Genomic DNA, 22,169 nt, shown 5'->3' on the forward strand with positions numbered 1-22,169 from the left:
GTGGATGGGTATATGAATAGGAAGGGTTCAGAGGGATATTGGCAAAATTGTGGCAAATGTGACTAGAAACGTCATGCAGGAGTTGGTTTGAAGGATCTACTTCTGTTCTGTACATCTCTGTGACTCAATGTCCTAAATGTTCCCACATTATAGAAAAGGAGGTGCTGGAGGTTTTAATACACAAAGGTAGATAAATCCCCAGGACCTGATCAAATGTATATTGGGACATTGTGGGAAGCTGGAGAAGAAATTGTAGGGGCCCTAGCAGAGATGTTTGTACCATAGAGAGCTATGTGTGATAGGCTGTTAGACTGGAGGGTGGCATTGTAAACAGTGAAGAAGGTGTTAAGCGGGACATTGTGGAGCTCAGGATTCAGGAATCTGAAATAAAAATGGGTTATCCTGAAGGTTGGAATTAAAGAAAGGCACATCACAGCGATTTGTGAGGGTGGACAAGATTAGAGATAGGGAGGGTGTTGAGACTGGAGGAGATTAGAGATTGGAGGATGTTGCATAGATTGAGATGTTTTTGATACCAGAGATAGTGATAGTTCTGAGGCTAGAGAGGAATTATAGAGATAAGGATGAGTTGTTAGCTTTCCCAACACTACCTCTTTACTGATAATGATTGTTTCTCTGTCCTCATCTGCCATTACCTCCATAGGCCTGCGACAATGAGAGTACGCAGATAGTATGTTCCCGTTAAGGCCAAGGCTGGGAGGCGTCGAGAATGCTGCATGACCTGAGAAATTGAGGCTTTGGTCAAGAAAATGAAGAAAGGATATGGCAGGTACAGACCACTCTGTTTGAGTGAGTCCCTAGAGGACTATAAGGGCAGTAGGAGTATACTCGCGGAAAACCAGGAGGCAAAAAAGGGGACATGAGATAGCTTTGGGAAATAGGTTTAAGGAGAATCCAAAGAGAATCTACAAATACACTAAAGACAAAAGAATAACGAGGCAGAGAATAGCGACCCTCAAAGATCAACAAGACTGTCTATGGAACAGCAGGAGGTGGGAGAGATTCTGTAATTATTTCATGTCAGATTTTACTGAAAGGGGATATGGAAGTTAGAGAAGTTGGAGAAATAAATAGTGATAACTTGGCAAGGGTACATGTTACAGAGGATGAGGTATTGGATGACTTAAAATGTATAAAGGTGGATAAATCCCTTGAATCTGATCAGGTGTATCCCAGAACTTCGTGGGTAATTAGACAAGCTTTTGCTGGGCCCCTCGCTGCGATACTTTTATCATCGATCGCCACAGGTGAGGTGCTGGAAGACTGGCGCCATTATTTGAGAAAGGTGGTAAGGAAAAGCCAGGGAACTATAAACAGGTGAGCCTGAAGTCAGTGGCAGAGAAGTTGTTGGAAGGGATTCTCTGGGACAGGATTTACAAGTCATTTGAAAGGCAAAAATGATTAGGGAGAGTCAGCATGGCTTTGTGCATTGAAATCAGTAACTTGACTTGAGAAAGACAGAGTTTCACATAACGCACTGGTTAGCAGGTTCAATACCATAGAATTCTGGCGGAACTAGCTGTTTGAATACGGAATTGGCTGGAAGGTCAAACTGTCATAGATGGACAGCACAGAAACAGAGACCCGTCGGTCCAACCAGTACATGCTGATCAGATATCCCAATGCAATCTAGTCCAACCTGTCAGCACCCGGCCCATATCCTTCCTATTCATATACACATGAAGATGCCTTTTAAATGTTGCAATCATAATGGCCTCCACCACTTCCTCTGGCAGCTCATTCCACACACGTACCACCCTCTGTGTGAAAACGTTGCCTCTCAAGTCTCTTTAAATTCTTCCCCCTCGTACTATAAACCTATGCCCTCTAGTGCTGGATTCCCCCACGCCAGGGAAAAGACGTTGTCTATTTATCCTATCCATCCATCTCAGGTTTTTATATACATTGATAAGATCACCTCTCAGCCTCCGACACTGCGGGGAAAACAGTCCCAATGTATTCAACCTCTATTCAACCCCAAGCCTAGCTCAAATCCTCCAACTGGCAACGTTCTTGTAAATCTTTTCTGAACCCTTTCAAGTTTTACAACATCCTTCCAAAAGGAGGGTGACCAGATTTGTACGCAACATTCCAAAAGTGGCCTAACCAATGTCCTGTACAGCCACAACATGACCTCACAACTCCTGTACTCAATATTTTGTCCGATAAAGGAAAGCATACCAAATGCCGCCTTCACTATCCTATCTACTTGCACTCCAAGGTCTCTTTGTTCAGTAACACTCCTCAGGACCTTACCATAAAGTGTATAAGTCCTGCTAAGATTTGCTTTCCCAAAATGCCAGTCCTCAGCCCATTCGCCCATCTGATCAAGATCCCATTCTACTCTGAGGTAATCTTTTTCACTGTCCACTACACCTCCAGTTTTGGTTTCATCTCACTAACGATACCTCCGATGTTCACATCCAAGTCATTGATATAAATGATGAAAGGTAGTGGATCCAGCAGTGAACCTTGTAACACTCCACTAGTCACAGGTCTACAGTCTGAAAAGCAACCCTCCATCACCACCCTCTGTCTTCTGCCTTTGAGCCAGTTCTGTATCCAAATGGTTAGTTCTTCCTATATTCTGTGAGCTCGAACCTTGTTGAGCAGCTAGTGTCATAGTGGAGGGTGCTTTTTGGACTGGAAGCCTGTGATGAGCAATATGCTGTCAGGCTGGGTACTGGGTCCACTGCTTTTTGCTATTTATATAAATGATTTCTATGTGAATATAGGAGCTATGGTTAGTAGGTTTACAATAGACACCAAAATTGGAGGTGCAGTGAGACTCCGATCAAATGGGCTGAGGAGTGGCAGATGCAGTTTAATTTAGATAAATGTGAGGTTCTGCATTTTGGAAAAGCAAATCAGGGCAGGACTTCTACACTTAATGGGAAGGTCCTGGGGAGTGTTGCTGAACAAAGAGATCTTGGAGTGCAGGTTCATAGTTCCTTGAAAGTGGAATGATAGATAAGCAGGGTAGTGGAGAAAGTGTTTGGTGTACTTGCCTTTATTGGTCAGTGCATTGAGTACAGGAGTTGTGACGTCATTTTGCGGCTGTACAGGACATTCATTCAGCCACTTCTGGAATTCTGCTTTCAGTCCTGGTCTTCCCGCTATTGGAATGATATTGTGAAACTTGAAAGGATTCAGAAAAGATGCAAAGATGTTGCCAGGGTTGAGGGATTGAGCTATAGGGAGAGGCTGAATAGACTGAGGCTGTTTTCACTGGAGAATCGGATGCTGAGAGGTGACCATAGAGGTTGATAAAATTGTTAGGGACAAGGATAGGGTAAAGAGCCAGGGTCTTATTCCTGTTTAGGTGAGTCCAAAACTAGAAAACACAGGCGTGAGGGAAAAGATTGAAAAGGGGTATTAGGGGCAAAGTTTCAAGCTGAACGTGGCACTTGTATGGAATGAGCTGCCAGAGAAAGTGTGGAGGCCGGTACAGTTACAACATTTAAAAGGCATCTCACTGGATATGTGATTGGGAAAGGTTTCGAAGGCTATGGGCCAAGTGCTGGATTATGGGACGAGATTAATTTAGGATACCTGGTCAACATGGACAAGTTGGACTGAAGGGTCTGTTTCTGTGCTGTACATCTCTATGGCACTAATAAATTAAAATTAAGATAGGTTTCTCTTTTATGGAGAGTTAGCAGAAGGTCAGACAATTCTCCTTGGAGCTGAGAAGGTTAAGCAGTGATTTCGAACAGGAGTTGATTTGTTTCCAGGGTATTTCATTTACAGAGAGACAGAGTGAGAAATTTTTAACGTCACAATTTTTAGTAACTATTTTCAGGTAACTGGCAAATAATGCAAAGAAAAGTGTGAAGATTATTTTACTCAGTAAGTTCTTAGCATCTGGAACAGTTTGACCGACAGCTGGATGCAGATTCAGTAGTTATTGTCAAAACAAATTTGAAATTTAACATTTTTAAGGAAGGATTTGGAGGGCTATGTCCAAATGGGAGGTGAGTTGGGACTGACTGGCACCATCTCCAAAGGGGGAGAGTATAGCCCCAATGGGCAGAATAGCCTCCAGTCCCTGTGCTCTGTCATATGAAGCTCATCACAGGGCAGAGCCGGAGAGATGGACAGCATGAAAATAAACTCTTTGGTTAAACTGGTCCATGCTGACCAGATATCCCAAACTAATCTATACCCATTTGCCAACACTTGGCACATATCACTCTACACCCTTCCTATTCATATACCCATCCAAATGCCAAATGGTTTAATTGTACCAACATCCTCCACTTTCTGACAGAAGATTCGATACACGCACCAACCTCAATGGGGAAAAAGAAATTGCCCCTCGGATCCATTTTAATTTCTTCCCCTCTCATCTTAAGCCTCTGCCTTCTCATTCTGGACTCCCCCAAACCAGGGAAATGACCTTGTCTATTTATCCTCATGGTTTTATGGTTTTATAAACCTCTATGAGGTCACCCCTCAGCCTCTGATGCACCTGGGAGGATCCCACCACTCAGGTCACAATGGGGCCTGGCTGATTGACACAGCTTCAGACCAATAGGAGAGTTGGCCTGATGCTCCAGCCAATGGGAGTGAATGAGGGGTGGGTCCAGCAGGCCAACACATGACCATCAGCTTTGCAGGCGCAGTGTCACTGTGAGGGGGGACTGAATGTGAAGGAGTGGGAGAGACAGCAGATACTGGGAGAGAGATGGAGTTAGTGTGGACCGGGAAGGTTGATAAACACTGTTTTCGTCTGCTAGACTTGAATTAGATACTCCGGGTAAATTAGAACCAAAACAACTGCGGATGCTGTAAATCACACACAACAACCAGAAGGTACTGGAAAAGCTCAGCAGATCAGGCAGCATCTGTGAAAAGAAATCAGTTCGCGTTTTTGATCCAGTGACGCTTCCTCAGGAACTGACATTACTGAGAAAAAAAGTCTGTTTTTATGCAGAAGGTCGGGGTTAAGGAGTAAATGATCGGGGGGGATAGAGTCCAAAGAGAGAGATAGGAGCAGTTGGACAAAGGAGTGAATAACGATCGGACGGGGGGAGGGTGAATAGCTGTTTATGGAGACTGTTAGTGGCTAACCATAGGTAGTGTGTAATGGTAGGCTATGTAATAACAAGGCCTGGTATGTGGGGTAGGGGGCAAAGACACTAGGGCATGGGAGAGTTCAGGACCTAAAATTATTGAATTTGATGTTGAAGCCAGAGGGTTGCAGGGTCCCCGAGTGGAAGATGAGGTGTTGTTCTTCCAGCTTGTGTTAAAGTGTGATGCTGGAAAAGCACAGCAGGTCAGGCAGCATTCAAGGAGCAGGAGAATTGATGTATTGGCTATGTCAGCACTTCATCAGAAATGTGGGTGGTGGAATACGGCTGAGAGATAAATAGGGAGGGGTCTTTGGGGTTGGGGGAAGCGAGCTTGGGAGGCAATAGATAGTTGTAGATGGAGGGTAGTGGTGAGAGGGTGGAATGGATAATTGGAAAGGAAGATGGGCAGGTGGGATTGTTCAAGAGGCCAGTGCCGAGTTGGAGGGTTGAATCTGAGATAAGTTGGGGGGTGGGAGATGAGGGAACCTTGATGCTGTGAGGTTGAAAGTTTCCAAGGTGGAAGATGAGGTGTTCTTCCTCCAGGTGTCGGGTGGCTCGGATTTGGGGATGGAGGACTTGCATGTCCTTGGCAGCGTGGTGGCAGAGGGGGTGAGGGGTAGCCAAAGTGGTCGGCCACAGGGCGGTGTGGTTGGTTGGTGCATGTGTCCCAGAAATGTTCCCTGAAATATTCCACAATTTGGCGTCCTGAGAGCAAGGGACACAATAGGTGAGGTGTTTGGGTGGGCAGGGAAATCTCTGCTGGATGTGGGAGGATCCAGTGGTGCCTTGGATGGAGTTAAAGGGAAGGTTTGGGCAAAGATTTTCCACCTCTTGCAAGAGCAATCGAAGGTGCTTGGAGTGGAGGGTGGGTTGGTGGGGACCGTGGATCGAATGTGGAAGTCACAGAAGGTATGATCTCTGTGGAATGCTGAAAGGGGTGGGGAGGGAAATATATCTCAGGTGGTTGGATCTGATGGTGGAAATAGCAGAGGATGATGTGTTGTATCTGGGTGGAAGGTGAGGATGGTGGGATTCCAACTTTGTTGCATTTGGAGGGGTGGGGTTCAAGGGCAGTGGTGTGGGAAGTGGAGGAGAGACACTGGAGGGCATTGTTGACCACATGTGAGGGGAAATTGCAGTCCTTGAAATAGGAAGCCATTTGGTATGTTCTGAAGTGTTCTTCCAGCTTGCATCAAGCTTCACTGGAACACTGCAGTAAGCATGAGACAGAGATGTTGGACAGGGAACAGTCTTGTGTGTTAAAGAGCAGGCAACTGGAAGCTCAGGGTCTTTTTTGCAGGCACAATGTAGATCATCAGCCGCCATTTCCACCACCACCACTGAGATGCTAGAAGGTTCCTGTCTCCTCCATTAACAGCTTTCCACCTTCCCACTCCTTTATCTTTCCAAATGTTCCTGTCTCTCTTTGGGCTCTGTCCCCACCTATTAGTTACTCTTTAACCCCTATCTCCTGTAGTCCAAAGATCTGTAGGTGAGGTGAATTGGCCCAGCTAAGGTTCCCGTAGGGTTCAGGGATGTGCATTAGTTCGGGGGAAATGGAGAGTAATAGAATAGGAGAATGGGTCTGGGTGGGATAAACTTCGGAGGGTGGGTCTGGAATTGTTGGGCCAAAGGGCCTGTTTCCTGAAGGGATTCTAATTTTCCCAGCTGTCATAGGTTCTGAGGAAGGGTCACTGGACCCATGATGACCCATGGTGTGTGCAGGAGGCGGAAAGGGGAGAGTGGCAGCAGAAACCGGATGAAATGTATCAGTGGAGACTGGGAGGGTTTAGTTACACTCTGGGCAGGTCGTTCGTCTGAATTAGAAACTCTTGGTCCCACGTTTGGAGCAAAGGGGAAGATGGCTTGGGCCTCAGGCAGTGAGAGGTCCTGGGTTATAGCCACCATCTTTATTTGGGGCAAGGTACAGCAAGGAGCATGCACATGTCCTCTTCCTGGGTGGGGGCGGGGTGATTTGAAGAGGAGCATTTGCACATCAAACACATACCGAGAGAAGTGTTTGTCTTCACTATTCATCTTGCACTGACTGTGAGCTTTGTTTTGTGAATTTATTTTATAGGATATTAATTGAGAATAATTGAGACAGGGATCTCAATAAGTTTCTACAGTCAGCGGAGTCATCGGGATCTGAATATCATTGGGATTTAACTGTGGAACGAGAAAGGTTTGTCTGTTCTGTCTGTGGGAAAATATCTTCAAGATTTTTGTCAAGCCAAAAGCAGAATGATGTTCAAGTCCATGGTTGGATCACCCTTGGGGTATGTGTTCATTTCTTGGCCCTGCAGCTGTGGAAGGAGGTATTGGTCTGAGAGCGAGCACAGATTTATCCAAATTACACCTCGTCTTTTTGCAGGAACTGTCAGATTTAGTCTCAATCATCCACTTTATAATGTTAATCTGTAAACTCCCTACTTCCAATTCTCTGCAAATTTCTCGTGGATTCAAATTCCAGCACCATTTCAGGTGGAATGTTCCAGATTCTGACAACTGTCTGTTCATTCAGAAACTGCTGAAGTCCATGTTGACTCTGGGGTTACAAAGGGCTGAATTGAAAGATGCAATGCTGGTCCTGAGCTCCCATTGAGGTGCATTGGAACAGTACAGTGTAGGTGTGAGCAGACAATGAAGATGACAGGGCTGCACTGTGAGGGCTGCTTGGCTCAATGAGAGTGTTTTGGAGTTGGGTGTAAATAGTGAGGTGAGACAGGGAGAAGGTGAAGCTGAAACTCCGTTTTAATTCAGGCCTTTCAGAAATTCAGTCCCAATGGGAACAGCTAATTTGTCAGTGATACCTGTGGAGTATTTAAGTTTTTAAAGTATGACATATCAGCTTAAGTAAATTTTTTTTTGTTATTATAATGGACATGTTTGAAGTGAAGGAAGGTTACTCACTCATTTAAATTCTTTTAATGGGAGTAACTAGATGAATGTAGAGAGACGTTGTGACAGGAGCCCTCAGACCCGTGGTGTGCTCCTCTTCCACAATGTGGGAAATAAGGGCCGCTTCCAGTGTCCCTGACGGCTATTTGTGCAGCAAGGGTTCCCATCTGCAGCTACTGGGAAGCTGCTTTTCAGAGCTGGAGCTGTGAGTGGACTCACTGTGGAGCATCTGCAATACTGAGAATGTTATGGACAGCACGTTTAGTGAGTTAGTAACACTGCAGGTGAGGGTTACACAGGCAGAAAGGGAATGGGTGACCATCAGATCTAGTAAAATGCGAAGTACAGGAGTCCCCTGTTGTTATCCCCTCCTCATACAGATACTGTATACCGCTTGGGATTCTGTAAGGGCGGGAATGGGTGGGGTGGCTTCTCGGGAAATCAGCATCAGCCAGGTTAATGACACCACAGAGAGCTCTGCTGATCAGAACAAGAGGAATGAGAGTGGCAGGGCTATAGTGACAGGGGATTCAATAATCAGGGGTACAGCCTGGCACTTCTGTGCCCACAGACATGAATCCAGGATGGGATGTAATCTCCCTGGTGCCAAGATCCATGATATCATGGAGTGGCTGCAGGATATTCTGGAGCTGGAGGGTTTATCAGGCCGTGGTCGTGCAACACACAGATACCAACGACATCGCTAAACAGAGGGATGAGGGCCTGAAAGCTGGACTTCGGGAGAGCAGAGATGCATTAAAGTGTAGCTCCTGAAATGTAATAATGTCAGATTTACTCCCAGTGCCATGTGCTCATGAGAGCAGGAATGAGAAGGCAGACCAGCTGGATGTGTGGCTGGGGAAATAGTGTACCACACTGGGACTGTTTTTGGGTTAGGTGGGACCTGTACCAGCCTGACCGGTTACCCCGGGCAGAGCTGAGACAAATCTGCTGGGGGCATTTGCCAGTTCTGTTGGTGAGTTTGTAACTGGTCTGGCAGGGGGATGGGAACGAAAGTGTAGGCTTATATAGGTCAGATTCAGGACTGGGAATGGGAGGTAGAATATTAGTGATGTAGTTTGCGGCTCAGAAAGCCAAAGGGGAAAGGAGGATTAAACGAAGATTGAGTCCCTCTTCATCCATCAGTCTTGATATCCCAGGAATGTGAGTCAACAAAATATGGAGCTGTTTACATGTCTGTGACTCTATGTGCTTCTCGAAAAACTCAATGAGATTTGTGAGACACGACCTGCCCTTGACGAAACCATATTGACGATCTGAAATCAGATTGTTGTTTGCCAGATGATTACAAAGAGTCTCTTATAATCCTTTCCAAACCCATTCCTACAACAGAAGTATGGCTCACTGGTATATAATTACCTGGGTCATCTCTACTGGCCGCCTTGATCAAGGGCATAACATTTGCAATCACCCAGTCCTCTGGTACTGAACTTGTAGGCAATGACAGCTCAATATTAAAGCCAAAGTCTTTGCTAACTTCTCCCTAGCTTCCCAGACAATCTACGGATAAATCCCATCTAGCCCAGGGGACTTGTCTACTTTAATCCTTCGAGAATTGATAACACCTGTTCGTAACTAACCTCGATCCTTTCTTGTCTAACATCTTCGACCTCATTATTATCTACAATATTCTAATTTTCCTGAGTGAAAACCAATGAGAAATGTTTGTTTAGCACCTCTCCGATTTCCACAGTGTCCACACTCAACTTCCCACTTCTGTCTTTTATTGGCCCGATTCCTACCCTATTCTTTATTCCTCACATACCTATAGAAAGCTTTAAGGTTCTCCTTTATTCTATTCGCTAAAGACTGCTCGTGTCCTCTCTTTGCTCTTCTTAACTCTCTTGAAATCCTTCCTAGCTGATCTGTAAGTCTCCATCGCCTCATCTGTACCATTTGCCTCATCAACACATAAGTGTCCTACTTCTTCTTAACAAGAGATGCAATTTCTGTGCTAAACCACGGTTCCCTTACCTTATCACTTCCTCCCTGCCTGACAGGGACATACCTATCAAGGACACGCAATATCTGTTCCTTAAACCAGCTCCACATTTCCATTGTCTGCATCCACTACATTTCGCTCCTCCATCCTATGCATCCTAATTCTTGCAGAATCGCATTATAATTGCCACTGCCCCATTGATAAGTCTTCACCTGTGGCATATACCTATCCCTTTTCATCGCTAAACTAAACATAACTGAATTATGATCACTCTCTCCAAAGTGCTCACCTACAACTAAATCAAACACCGAGTCCGGTTCATGACCAAGCACCAGATCCAATGTGGCCTCCCCTCTTGTCGGCCCTTTGACATACTGTGTCAGGAAACATTGGACAAAACTCATCCATCCGACGTACTAGAATTATAGAATTTCCAGTCAATGTTAGGGAAGTTAAAGTCCCCCATAATGACCACCATATTACTTTCACTCCTACCCAGAGTAATTTTTCTAATCCTCTCTTCCCCCTCCCTGGAACTCTGTGGTGGCCTATAAAAAATCCAAGCAGTGTGACCTCCCCTCTCTTGTTTCTAATCTCAGCCCACACTACTTCAGTAGACAAGTCCTCATCAAATGTTCTCTCAGCCACCGTTATACTATCCTTGACTAACATGACATCCATGGGCCCATTGCGGTGCTTCAAATTCCATGAGGCAGCCATACTGTCTATGACAGACAGACTCAGTCTGGAACCTCCTCTGTCCTTAAGACCTTATGCACTGCCTACGTTCCTCCATTTCCCCTTTGCACGTTCCCTTTTCAACCCACCCCAACCCACCCCACCTGCATCACTCCACAATTGGAGCTGTCAAGGGCAGAAGTCTGTGGAAAAACCTTCCTAACCTTCTCTAGCCTCTTTTAAGATGTATTTTAAAATCATTCTCCTTAATCAATGTTTTGATCATCCATGAAACACTTCAGGAGATTTGCCATTATGAAAGATTCCATATAAAGCAAGTAGTTGTTGTTATTGCTGTACATTAGGGGAAACAAAAATGATGCTTTCAAAATTCTAACAAGAAAGTCACTGATAGGCGCAGTGTGTCGGCCAAATAATAACATCACATTGGGATGGACAATAAACAAAGAAATAGCTGATGCCTATAAAAATGGCATGTCTATTACCATGGGTGATTTTAATCTACATGTAGATTGGTCGAACCAGCTCAGTCAGGGTAGCCTTGAGGAGTTCATTAAGTGTATACATAGTTTTTTTGAACAGTATGAAATGTAAACGACAAGGAGCAAGCTATCCAAGATCTGGCCCCTGTGCAATGAGACAGGAATAATTAATGACCTCAGAATTGGAAGAAGTGATCACTGTCTGGTTGAAGTTAGAATACATATGGAGAGGTGTGAAGATAAATTACCTGCCCTCGATCTCTTCATCGCCAACTGCCGCTGCGACATTAACCGCCTCAACCTCTCCACCCACTCCAACCTCTCAACCTCGGGACGTGCATCCCTCCACTCCATCTGTTCCAACCCCAACCTCACTATCAAACTGGCAGACAAGGGAGGCGCGGAGGTAGTTTGGCACACCGACCTTTACACCGCTGAGGCTAAACGCCAGCTTGCGGACACCTCCTCCTACTGCCCCCTTGACCATGACCCCACCTCCCACCACCAAACCATCATCTCCCAAACCATCCATAATCTCATCACCTCAGGGGATCTCCCATCCACCGCCTCCAACCTCATAGTCCCTCAACCCCACCGCCAGTTTCTACCTCCTGCCCAAAATCCACAAACGTGACTGCCCCGGCTGACTCATTGTCTCAGCCTGATCCTGCCCCACCGAACTCATCTCTGCATACCTCGACACGGTCCTGTCCCCCTTAGTCCAAGACCTCCCCACGTCCATTCGGGACACCACCCACGCCCTCCACCTCCTCCATGATTTTCGTTTCCCCGGCCCCCAACGCCTTATCTTCACCAGTCCCTATACACCTCCATCCCCCATCACGAAGAACTCAAAGCCCTCCGCTTCTTCCTTTCCCACCGTACCAACCAGTACCCTTCCACTGACACCCTCCTTCGACTGACTGAACCGGTCCTCACCCTGAACAACTTCTCTTTCCAATCCTCCCACTTCTTCCAAACCAAAGGCACCCGTATGGGCCCCAGCTATGCCTGCCTCTTCGTAGGATATGTGGAACAGTCCATCTTCCGCGGCTACACTGGCACCACCCCCCACCTTTTCCTCCGCTACATCAATGACTGGATCGGCGCTGCCTCATGCTCCCATGAGGAGGTTGAACAGTTCATCCACGTTCCCAACACCTTCCACCCTGACCTCAAATTCACCTGGACCATTTCAGACTCCTCCCTCCCCTTCCTAGACCTTTCCATTTCTATCTCGGGCGACCGAATCAACACTGACATTTTCTATAAACCGACCGACTCCCACAGCTACCTCGACTACACCTCCTCCCACCCTGCCCCCTGGAAAAAAAACGCCATCCCATATTCCAAATTCCTTCGTCTCTGCTGCATCTGCTCCCAGGAGGACCAGTTCCAATACCGTACAACCCAGATGGCCTCCTTCTTCAAAGACCACAATTTCCCCCCAGATGTGGTCGACGATGCCCTCCACCGCATCTCCTCCACTTCCCGCTCCTCCACCCTTGAGCCCCGCCCCTCCAACCACCACCAGGACAGAACCCCACTGATCCTCACCTACCACCCCACCAAACTCCATATACAGCGTATCATCTATCGTCATTTCAGCCACCTCCAAACAGACCTCACCACCAGGGATATATTTCCCTACCCTCCCCTATCAGCGTTCCGAAAAGACCACTCCCATCCGTGACTCCCTTGTCAGGTCCACACCCCCCACCAACCCAACCTCCACTCCCGGCACCTTCCCCTGCAACCGCAAGAAATGCAAAACTTGCGCCCACACCTCCCCCCTTACTTCCCTCCAAGGCCCCAAGGGATACTTCCATATCCACCACAAATTCACCTGCACCTCCACACACATCATTTATTGCATCCGCTGCACCCGATGTGGCCTCCTCTATATTGGGGAGACAGGCCTCCTACTTGCGGAACGTTTCAGAAAACACCTCTGGAACACCTGGACCAACCACCCCATGGCTCAACACTTCAACTCCCCCTCCCACTCCACCAAGGACATGCAGGTCCTTGGACTCCTCCATCGCCAGACCATGGCAACACGACAGTTGGAGGAAGATCGCCTCATCTTCCGCCGAGGAACCCTCCAACCACAAGGGATGAATTCAGATTTCTCCAGTTTCCTCATTTCCCCTCCCCCCCCCCCCACCTTGTCTCAGTCAAATCTCTCGAACTCAGCTCCACCTTCCTAACCTGCAATCTTCTTCCTGACCTCTCTGCCCCACCCCCACTCCGGCCTATCACCCTCACTTTGACCTCCTTCCACCTATCGCATTTCCAATGCCCCTCCCCCAAATCCCCCCTCCCTACATTTTATCTTAACCTGCTGGACACATTTTCCTCATTCCTGAAGAAGGGCTTATGCCTGAAACGTTGATTCTCCTGTTCTTTGGATGCTGCCTGACCTGCTGCGCTTTTCCAGCAACACATTTTCAGCTCTGATCTCCAGCATCTGCAGTCCTCACTTTCTCCTCCAGTGCGAAGATAAAATCTAATACCTTGGTCCTGTGCTTGAACACGAGGAACTAAAATAGAATGAGGGAGAACCTGGATAATGTAGACTGGAAACAAAGATTTTATGGTGGGACAGTTGATGAGCAGTGGAAGATTTTCAAAGACATTTTAGGAAGTGCTCAGCAAAGGCATATTCCAGTGAAATGGAAGGACTGTAAGAAAAGGCGGTGGACAAAAGATAGGGAATTCTACACCAGTTAGTTTATTCTCTGTAGTTGGAAAGATGTTTGGGTCTATTATCAAGGAAGAAATAGCAGGGAATCTCGATACAAATTGTCCCATTGGGCAGACAGAGCATGGATTCATGAAGGACAGGTCATGCTTGACAAATCGTTTGGAATTCTATGAAGACATTTCGAGCAAGGTGGACAATGGGGGCCCAGTGGATGCGGTGTACCTGGATTTCCAAAAGGCCTTCAACAAGGTGCCACACAAGTGGCTGTTGCATTATATAAGGGTGCATGGGATAGAGTATTAGCATGGATAGAAGATTGGTTGACTAACAGGAAGCAAAGAGTGGGGATAAATAAGCCTTATTCTGGCTGGCAATCAGTAACTAGTAGTGTGCCTCGAGGATCAGTGTTGGGACTGCAATTATTTAGAATTGATACAGATGATTTGGAGTTGGGGACCACATGTAGGGTGTCAACGTTTGCATATTAGACTAAGATGAGGAGCAGAACAAAGTGTGCGGAGGACTGGGAAACTTTGCAGGGGAACATAGATACATTGAGTGAGTGGGCAATGGTTTGGCAAGTGGAATATTATGTTCATAAATGTAAAGTCATACTCTTTGGTTGGAGTAACATTAATAAAAAGATTATTACTTGAATTTTTAAAAAGTTACATTATTTGCTATGCAGAGGCACCTGAACATCCTTCTGCAGGAGGGTTAGTCACCAGGTATAACGATCAATTCAGAAGGCCAAGGGAATTTTGTCCTTCATTTCTGAAGGGATTGTGTTTAAAAGCAGAGGTTATGTTCTAGCTACAGTGGGTGCTGGTGAGGACACACCTGGAGTACTGCATGCAGTTTTTACCTCCTTACGTGCTCAAGGATGTACTGGCCCGAGAGGGAGTGCAGAGTTGGTTCACTCTGTTGATTCCGGAGGTGAGGGGTTTGGCTTAACAGAGACTAAGTAGATTGGGATTATATTCATTGGAATTCAGAAGAATAGATAGATATAAAATAATGAATGGAATAAATGGAGTTCAATGTAGCTAAGTGTGAAGTGATTCACTTTGGTAAGAGTAATAAAAAGATGGATTACTGGGCTAATGGTAGACTACTTGGTAGTGTGGAAGAGCAGAGGGATCTTGGTGTCCATGTACACAGATCTCTGAAAGTTGCCACCCAGGTAAATAGTGCAGTGAAGAAGGCATATGGCGTACTGGCTTTTATTGGTAGAGGAATTGAGTTCCGGAGTCCTGAGGTCATGCTGCAGTTGTATAAGACTCTGGTGCGGCCGCTTCTGGAATATTGTGTGCAGTTTTGGTCGCCATACTATAGGAAGGATGTGGAGGCACTGGAACGGGTGCAGAGGAGGTTTACCAGGATGTTGCCTGGTATGGTAGGAAGATCCTATGAGGAAAGGCTGAGGCACTTGGGGTTGTTTTCTTTGGAGAAAAGAAGGTTTAGGGGTGATTTGATAGAGGTGTACAAGATGATTAGGGGGTTAGATAGGGTTGACAGTGAGAACCTTTTTCCGCGTATGGAGTCAGCTATTACAAGGGGGCATAGCTTTAAATTAAGGGGGGGTAGATATAGGACTGATGTTAGGGGTAGGTTCTTCACTCAGCGAGTCGTAAGATCATGGAATGCCCTGCCAGTAGCAGTAGTGGACTCTCCCTCTATATGGGTATTTAAGCGGGCATTGGATAGGTATATGGAGGATAGTGGGTTAGTGTAGGTTAGGTGGGCTTTGATCGGCGCAACATCGAGGGCCGAAGGGCCTGTACTGCGCTGTATTCTTCTATGTTCTATGTTCTATGTAAATAAAATAGAAGTAGAGAGGATGTATCCACTGGAGGTGAAGCTAGGACAAGAGGGCATCACCACAAGGTTAGAAGTAGCAAATGTAGGAGTGAATTGAGATGGAATGTCTTGACCTTGATGGAGTGCATTGCCCAGGGAAGTATTTGATGCTAGTTCAATGAACGTTTTTAAAGCTAAGTTAGTTTTTTAAAAAAATAAATAAATAATTAAGGAATACCGTGAGAACGTGGGTAAATGGTTCTGCATCCACAAAATGATCAGCCATGATCTTATTGAATGGTAGAGCAGGCTCGAAGGGCAGGACAGCCTTAACTTTTTCCAACATCTTTTGTTCTTATATTATGCATTCCTCCCTCACTCGTGACTTGGAGGTGCTGGTGTTGGATTAGGATGGACAAAATTAAAATTCAGAGAACACCAGGTTATAGTCCAACAGGTTTATTTGGAAGCACTACTTTGCTGGTCCTTCATCAGGTGGTTGTGTGATTTTAACTTTGTCCCTCGCTCTCTTGTAACTGAGAAACAGCAACAAAAGCCACGAAGCAGTGCACAAGCTCCAGCCAACAGTTGGTTTTGTGGACAATGAAGAAGGTTATCTCAGAATACAATGGGATATTGATCAGATGGGCCAATGGGCTGAGGAGTGGCAGATAGGATTTAATTTAAATAGATTAGGTTAGGATATCTGGTTGCCATAGGTTGGACCAAAGAAGTCTGTTTCTGTGCTAGGCATCTTTGACTGTGGGATCATAAAAGTGAACTGAATTGAAATTAAAAAATGTAGAGCTGGAAAAACACAGCAGGCCAGGCAGCATCCAAGGAGCAGGAGAATCGACGTTTTGGGCATAAGCCCTTCTTCAGGAATGTAAATGAATTGTCCACTGCTGCCTGGCTCCTGACCATGTGCTGTTCCATTATCAGATTATTTTTTCCACAATATCTTTGACAGTCAAGAATTCTTTTTTCCATTAAGCGAGTGCATTTTCCTTCAATTTCTAACAGTCAAATTCTGCACCATTTTCATTCCCTGGAATTCATATTGCACTCCCTGAAACATTAACTGTGTATTTCTCCTTCCACAGAAACCAATGATCAATGCCAAAGCCTTGTTGCCTGTGGAGAGTGTGATGTTTGACTGCCTTGTACTGCTGCAGTTTGTGTGGTGAAGGTGGTTGGGTAAGAGACATTACAGATTATTCACTGTGATATTGAAGAGTAGAAGATATCTGGACAAATCATCATGGTTTTAATTTCACAAAAATATTATTGAGAACTTTTGACATAAGGCTACAGATGGAGAATATTGTGTCCATTGACCACAACCATTGCCAAATAAGCAGCTTTTCAAGAATGCCTTAAAGGAAGAAAGTAGATCTTAGAGAGTTAGAGTGGGGATTCCAGACCATGTTCCCTTGGAGTCTATAGAAACAGTCACACAGGTGAACTCAAAAGTAAACACATCATTCAGAGTCTGAACTAAAATGAGTTATTGAGATATGAAAGGGGGTGTGATGCAGGGAGATAGGAATGATTACAGCCAGGAATTAATTCAAAGGTGCGAAAGTAAATTGTTGTTGCTTATAAATGGGAGTCTTTTGATTGATCAGCAAGTTTTCGTACAAGTGAGCACTTTGGCAGTAGAGTTTTCAATATTCTTGAGATTATCGGGAGGGTGAATGTGGGATGCTGGCCAGGAGTGGGTTTAGACAATGAAATCTAGAGTCAACAAAAGGAATGAATGAGAGTTTCAGCAAATGAGCTGAGACTGTGGTGAGGTCAGGTGATATCACTGAAGTTGAAATAGTGGTCTTGGAGGGGGTCTGGCCTGTCATCCTCACCTCATTCAGCTGTTTGTCAGTTTGTGAATCAAGTCTGTAACAAGCTCAGGAACTGAGTGGCCCTGGCAGAACCCAAACTGGGCATTGCTGAGCAGGTTATTCCTGACCAGGTGCATCGGCCTTCTATCACCTCACTGCTGAGCGAGTGTGGACTGATGGAGGGGAATTGGCTGAGTTGGATCTGCCCTGTGTTTTTGTGTTGGAACATCCCTGAGCAATGTTCCACAAAGTCGGTAGGTGCCAGTGCTGGAACAGTACTTGCCTTGGTGGGCAGCAAGTTCTGAAGCACAGCCATCAGTACTATTGCCAGAATATTGGCAGGTCCCCTAGCCTTTACATTACTTATCCATTTCTTGATCTGATTTGAAATGAGTTTTAAACCAAGTCGATTCATATCTGTGATGTCAGGGACCAATGGAGAAGGCTCATCCACTTGGCACTGCTGGCTGAAAATTGCTGCAAATACTGTCCTCTTATCTGTGGAATGGATGTGTGAGACCCCTCCATCAGTAAAGGTGGGGATATCTGTGATGCTGTAATTGTCCATCACCATTCTCACGCCAGCTCCATTGCTACTGAAACCCTAACCTGTGTCGGTGTTGCCTTTAACTTGACAAATCTGAAACAGAACCCTTGATTCCGTGACAGACACAGAATCTGGTTCAAGACTCACCCGTAACGGGACACATCCTCTCCATATTTACCCTGTCAAACCTCAACAGAATCCTGTATGTTTTAAAGAGATCTCCTCTCATTCTTCCAAAGTCCAGTGAGTAGATTCCCAACTTGTTCAGCCTTTGCTTACAGAATAATCCCTACAAAACAGGGATCATCCCAAAGGATCTCTGAAATGCCTCCAATCAACTGCTCTATTTCGCTAACTAAAGCGACCAAATCTGTTCACGTTACTCCAGTTGTGGTCTCACTCGCCATTTGTTTAGTTGCCCTAAGGTATATACTCCAAACTCTTATATTGCAAACTCCTTGAAATAAGGGACAGCATTCCATTCCCTTTCCTGATTCCCTGTTGTAACTGTGTACTAGCTTTGTGTTTCCTGCTCATTCCCCCCCACCCATCCCTTTCTGGTGCAGCTTTCTACAGTTTATCCCAAGTTATACTCCATTTGCCAACTTGTTGCACACTTTTCCTGTGAATATCTCTCTGTAAACTGTTTATAATCCTCTTGGAACATTCCTGTTATGCCTTGTCTTGATTTTCCCCCCTCATTATTCAAAATATTTACTGGGAGCACTGGGGAGTGGGAAGCATGCGCAGTTGCTATCTTTCAGGGATACTCTGCTTAATGACTGGGAGGAGCTTGTTGCCCATTGGTCAGAATGGAGACATCTTGCCCATCGAGCTGCATGAGCCTTTCACACCCCATGGTCTTATTGAGGAGGCTCCGCGGCAGCACGGAAGAACAAAAAGGAAGCAAATCCTGCTCTCCATATCTGACTGAATCTTGGATCATTCTGTCCCATGTTCAGTCCCACATGAAGTCCCAAGGTGGAAACCCATAGAAACCAACACAGATTTGCCCCTGAATTGCCTGCTGACCTCCGCCAGGGGTAATGTGTACAGTCCTCCTGGGCCGGGAGGAGGGGATTGTATGAGTTTCAAACTTGAACTGACAGTGACGGATTTTATCAACTTGTATTACAGGCAGATATTCAGATGGAAATCTCAGTCATTGTAACGCCAAACTGACAGAATTACTCAATACATCAGGACCTGGATATTCATATTGTGTGAGAGTATTGTGTTCCAGATCAATACCATTTGCTGCATAAAAGTTCTTCTTTGAAACAAACCCCTCTCAATAGATCTTCCCAAATCTTCAACATGTGTTCTGTAATCCTTGTATCATGAGCTGACGGGTGTAAGGTTTATTATTATCATGTGTAACTTTTGTAAACCGCTCTGTCACAGCTCCCCATAATTTCCTTTGCTACAAGGAGAATACTCTCAGTTTTTCCAAACCCCTGATTCCCCAATGTCTGTTTGCTCTCTATAAGGTACACATCAGGATTGTGTTGGAACATTCTCCACTTGCCTGCATCAGTGCACCCCCCCCCCCCTCAACAATATTAAAGAAATTGAACATCCTCCAGGGTAAAGCACTGTACCTGAGTGGTTTCCCATCCACCACCTTCAGTATTCCCTCTCCCCACCCCCAAGGGACAGTGGCATCACTGTGTGAAAGATCAAGTCAGCATTGTCCTCCCAGACCATAGGACGACTCTCTCATGAGAGAGAGATGTTGGTGGTGGTTAACCTGAAGGTTACGACAGCACAGGCAAGGGGAGAGGTTGAAAAGGACAGTGGATGGTTATTCTTGATGTGTATTAGCAACACACATGTCACATGAGTAATTAATGTTAAAAAAGCCCCACAAATTCTGCAACTAAACTCCCCCATTCCTTGAACCATCCTGGTAAATCTCCTGTGCCCCCTCTCAGTGACCCTGCCATCCTTCCCAATGTGTGGGCGATCTCTGGTTTTCACAGACCCAGCTGCTCTGTGTTCCTGTGGGTGATGTCATCATAGAGCAACAGTTGCACTAAACCTCACTGTCTGGAAGTGAGTGAGAGACAGAAATCCCGATGGCATTTCCGATGTATTTAGGAACACACTTGCAATGTCAAGGCTGACAGGTCTCTGGGCTCAGTGCGGGTAAATGGGATTAAAATAGTTAGCTGGGAGATTTCTTTACAGCATAAACCTGATGGACCACAACACCTTTTTCTGTCACCACAGATGTATAATATAGGAATATGACAAGCCACAATAGAAACCAGGTCAGAGAAGGTGACATTAGAATAGATGATACGGAATTGATTAATGTTTATTGCAGGAAAATGTGACAGATGTTAAGTGGGAAATTGTGGAGCTCAGGATTCAGGAATCTGAAATAAAAGTAGGTAATCCTGAAGGTTGGAATTAAAGAAAGGCAGATCACAGAGATTTGTGAGGGTGGACAAGATTAGAGATAGGGAGGGTGTTGAGACTGGAGGAGATTAGAGATTGGAGGATGTTGCATAGATTGAGATGTTTTTGATCCCAGAGATAGTGATAGTTCTGAGGCTAGAGAGGAATTATAGAGATAAGGATGAGTTGTTAGCTTTCCCAACACTACCTCTTTACTGATAATGATTGTTTCTCTGTCATCATCTGCCACATCCTCCATAGGCCTACGACAATGAGAGTACACAGACAGTATGTTCCCGTTAAGGCCAAGGCTGGGAGGCGTCGAGAATGCTGCATGAACTGAGAAATTGAGGCTGTGATCAAGAAAATGAAGAAAGGATATGGCAGGTACAGACCACTCTGTTTGAGTGAGTCCCTAGAGGAATAATAAGGGCAGTAGGAGTATACTCGCGGGAAACCAGGAGGCAGAAAAGGGGACATGAGATAGCTTTGGGAAATAGGTTTAAGGAGAATCCAAAGAGAATCTACAAATACACTAAAGACAAAAGAATAACTAGGCAGAGAATAGCCACCCTCAAAGATCAACAAGACTGTCTCTGGAACAGCAGGAGGTGGGAGAGATTCTGTAATTATTTCATGTCAGTTTTTACTGAAAGGGGATGTGGAAGTTAGAGATGTTGGAGAAATAAATAGTGATAACTTGGCAAGTGTACATATTACAGAGGAGGAGGTATTGGATGACTTAAAATGTATAAAGGTGGATAAATCCCTGGAATTTAATCAGGTATATCCCAGAACTTTGTGGGTAACTAGGGAAGCTTTTGCTGGGCCCCTCGCTGCGATATTTGTATCATCGATCGCCACAGGTGAGGTGCTGGAAGACTGGCGCCATTATTTGAGAAAGGTGGTAAGGAAAAGCCAGGGAACTATAAACAGGTGAGCCTGAAGTCAGTGGCAGAGAAGTTGTTGGAAGGGATTCTCCGGGACAGGATTTACAAGTCATTGGAAAGGCAAAAATGATTAGGGAGAGTCAGCATGGCTTTGTGCATTGAAATCATTAACTTGGACTTGAGAAAGACAGAGTTTCACATAACACACTGGTTAGCAGGTTCAATACCATAGAATTCTGGCGGAACTAGCTGTTTCAATACAGAATTGGCTGGAAGGTCAAACTGTCATAGATGGACAGCACAGAAACAGAGACCCGTCGGTCCAACCAGTACATGCTGATCAGATATCCCAATGCAATCTAGTCCCCCCGTCAGCATCCGGCCCATATCCTTCCTATTCATATACACATGAAGATGTCTTTTAAATGTTGCAATCATAATGGCCACCACCACTTTCTCTGTCAGCTCATTCCATACACGTCCCACCCTCTGTGTGAAAACGTTGTCTCTCAAGTCTCTTTAAAGTCTTTCCCCTCGTACCATAAACCTATGCCCTCTCGTGCTGGGATCCCCTACGCCAGGGAAAAGACTTTGTCTATTTATCCTATCCATGCACCTCCATGTTTTGATATACATCGATAAGATCACCTCTCAGCCTCCGACGCTGCAGGGAAAACTGCCCCAATCTATTCAACCTCTATTCAACCCCCAGCCTAGCTCAAATCCTCCAACCCTGGCCACATTCTTGTAAATCTTTTCTGAACCCTTTCAAGTTTCACAACATCCTTTCAATAGGAGGGAGACCATATTTGTATGCAACGTTCCAAAAGTGGCCTAACCAAT

At 45.5% G+C, this 22,169-nt stretch overlaps 1 long non-coding RNA gene across 1 annotated transcript in view; it reads left to right on the forward strand.

Annotated features, from left to right (window-relative positions):
• The first annotated feature begins 382 nt into the window (after positions 1-382).
• The window catches only part of LOC140471847 (uncharacterized), a 59,192-nt gene continuing 37,405 nt past the window's right edge, over positions 383-22,169 (forward strand). Inside the window, exons 1-2 of the long non-coding RNA XR_011957214.1 lie at positions 383-790; positions 7,177-7,281. This is a non-coding gene — a long non-coding RNA (uncharacterized lncRNA). The remainder of the gene's footprint in view (positions 791-7,176; positions 7,282-22,169) is intronic.

The sequence above is a fragment of the Chiloscyllium punctatum genome, unplaced genomic scaffold, assembly GCF_047496795.1.
Source record: "Chiloscyllium punctatum isolate Juve2018m unplaced genomic scaffold, sChiPun1.3 scaffold_166, whole genome shotgun sequence".
In the NCBI taxonomy this organism is placed as follows: Eukaryota; Metazoa; Chordata; class Chondrichthyes; order Orectolobiformes; family Hemiscylliidae; genus Chiloscyllium; species Chiloscyllium punctatum.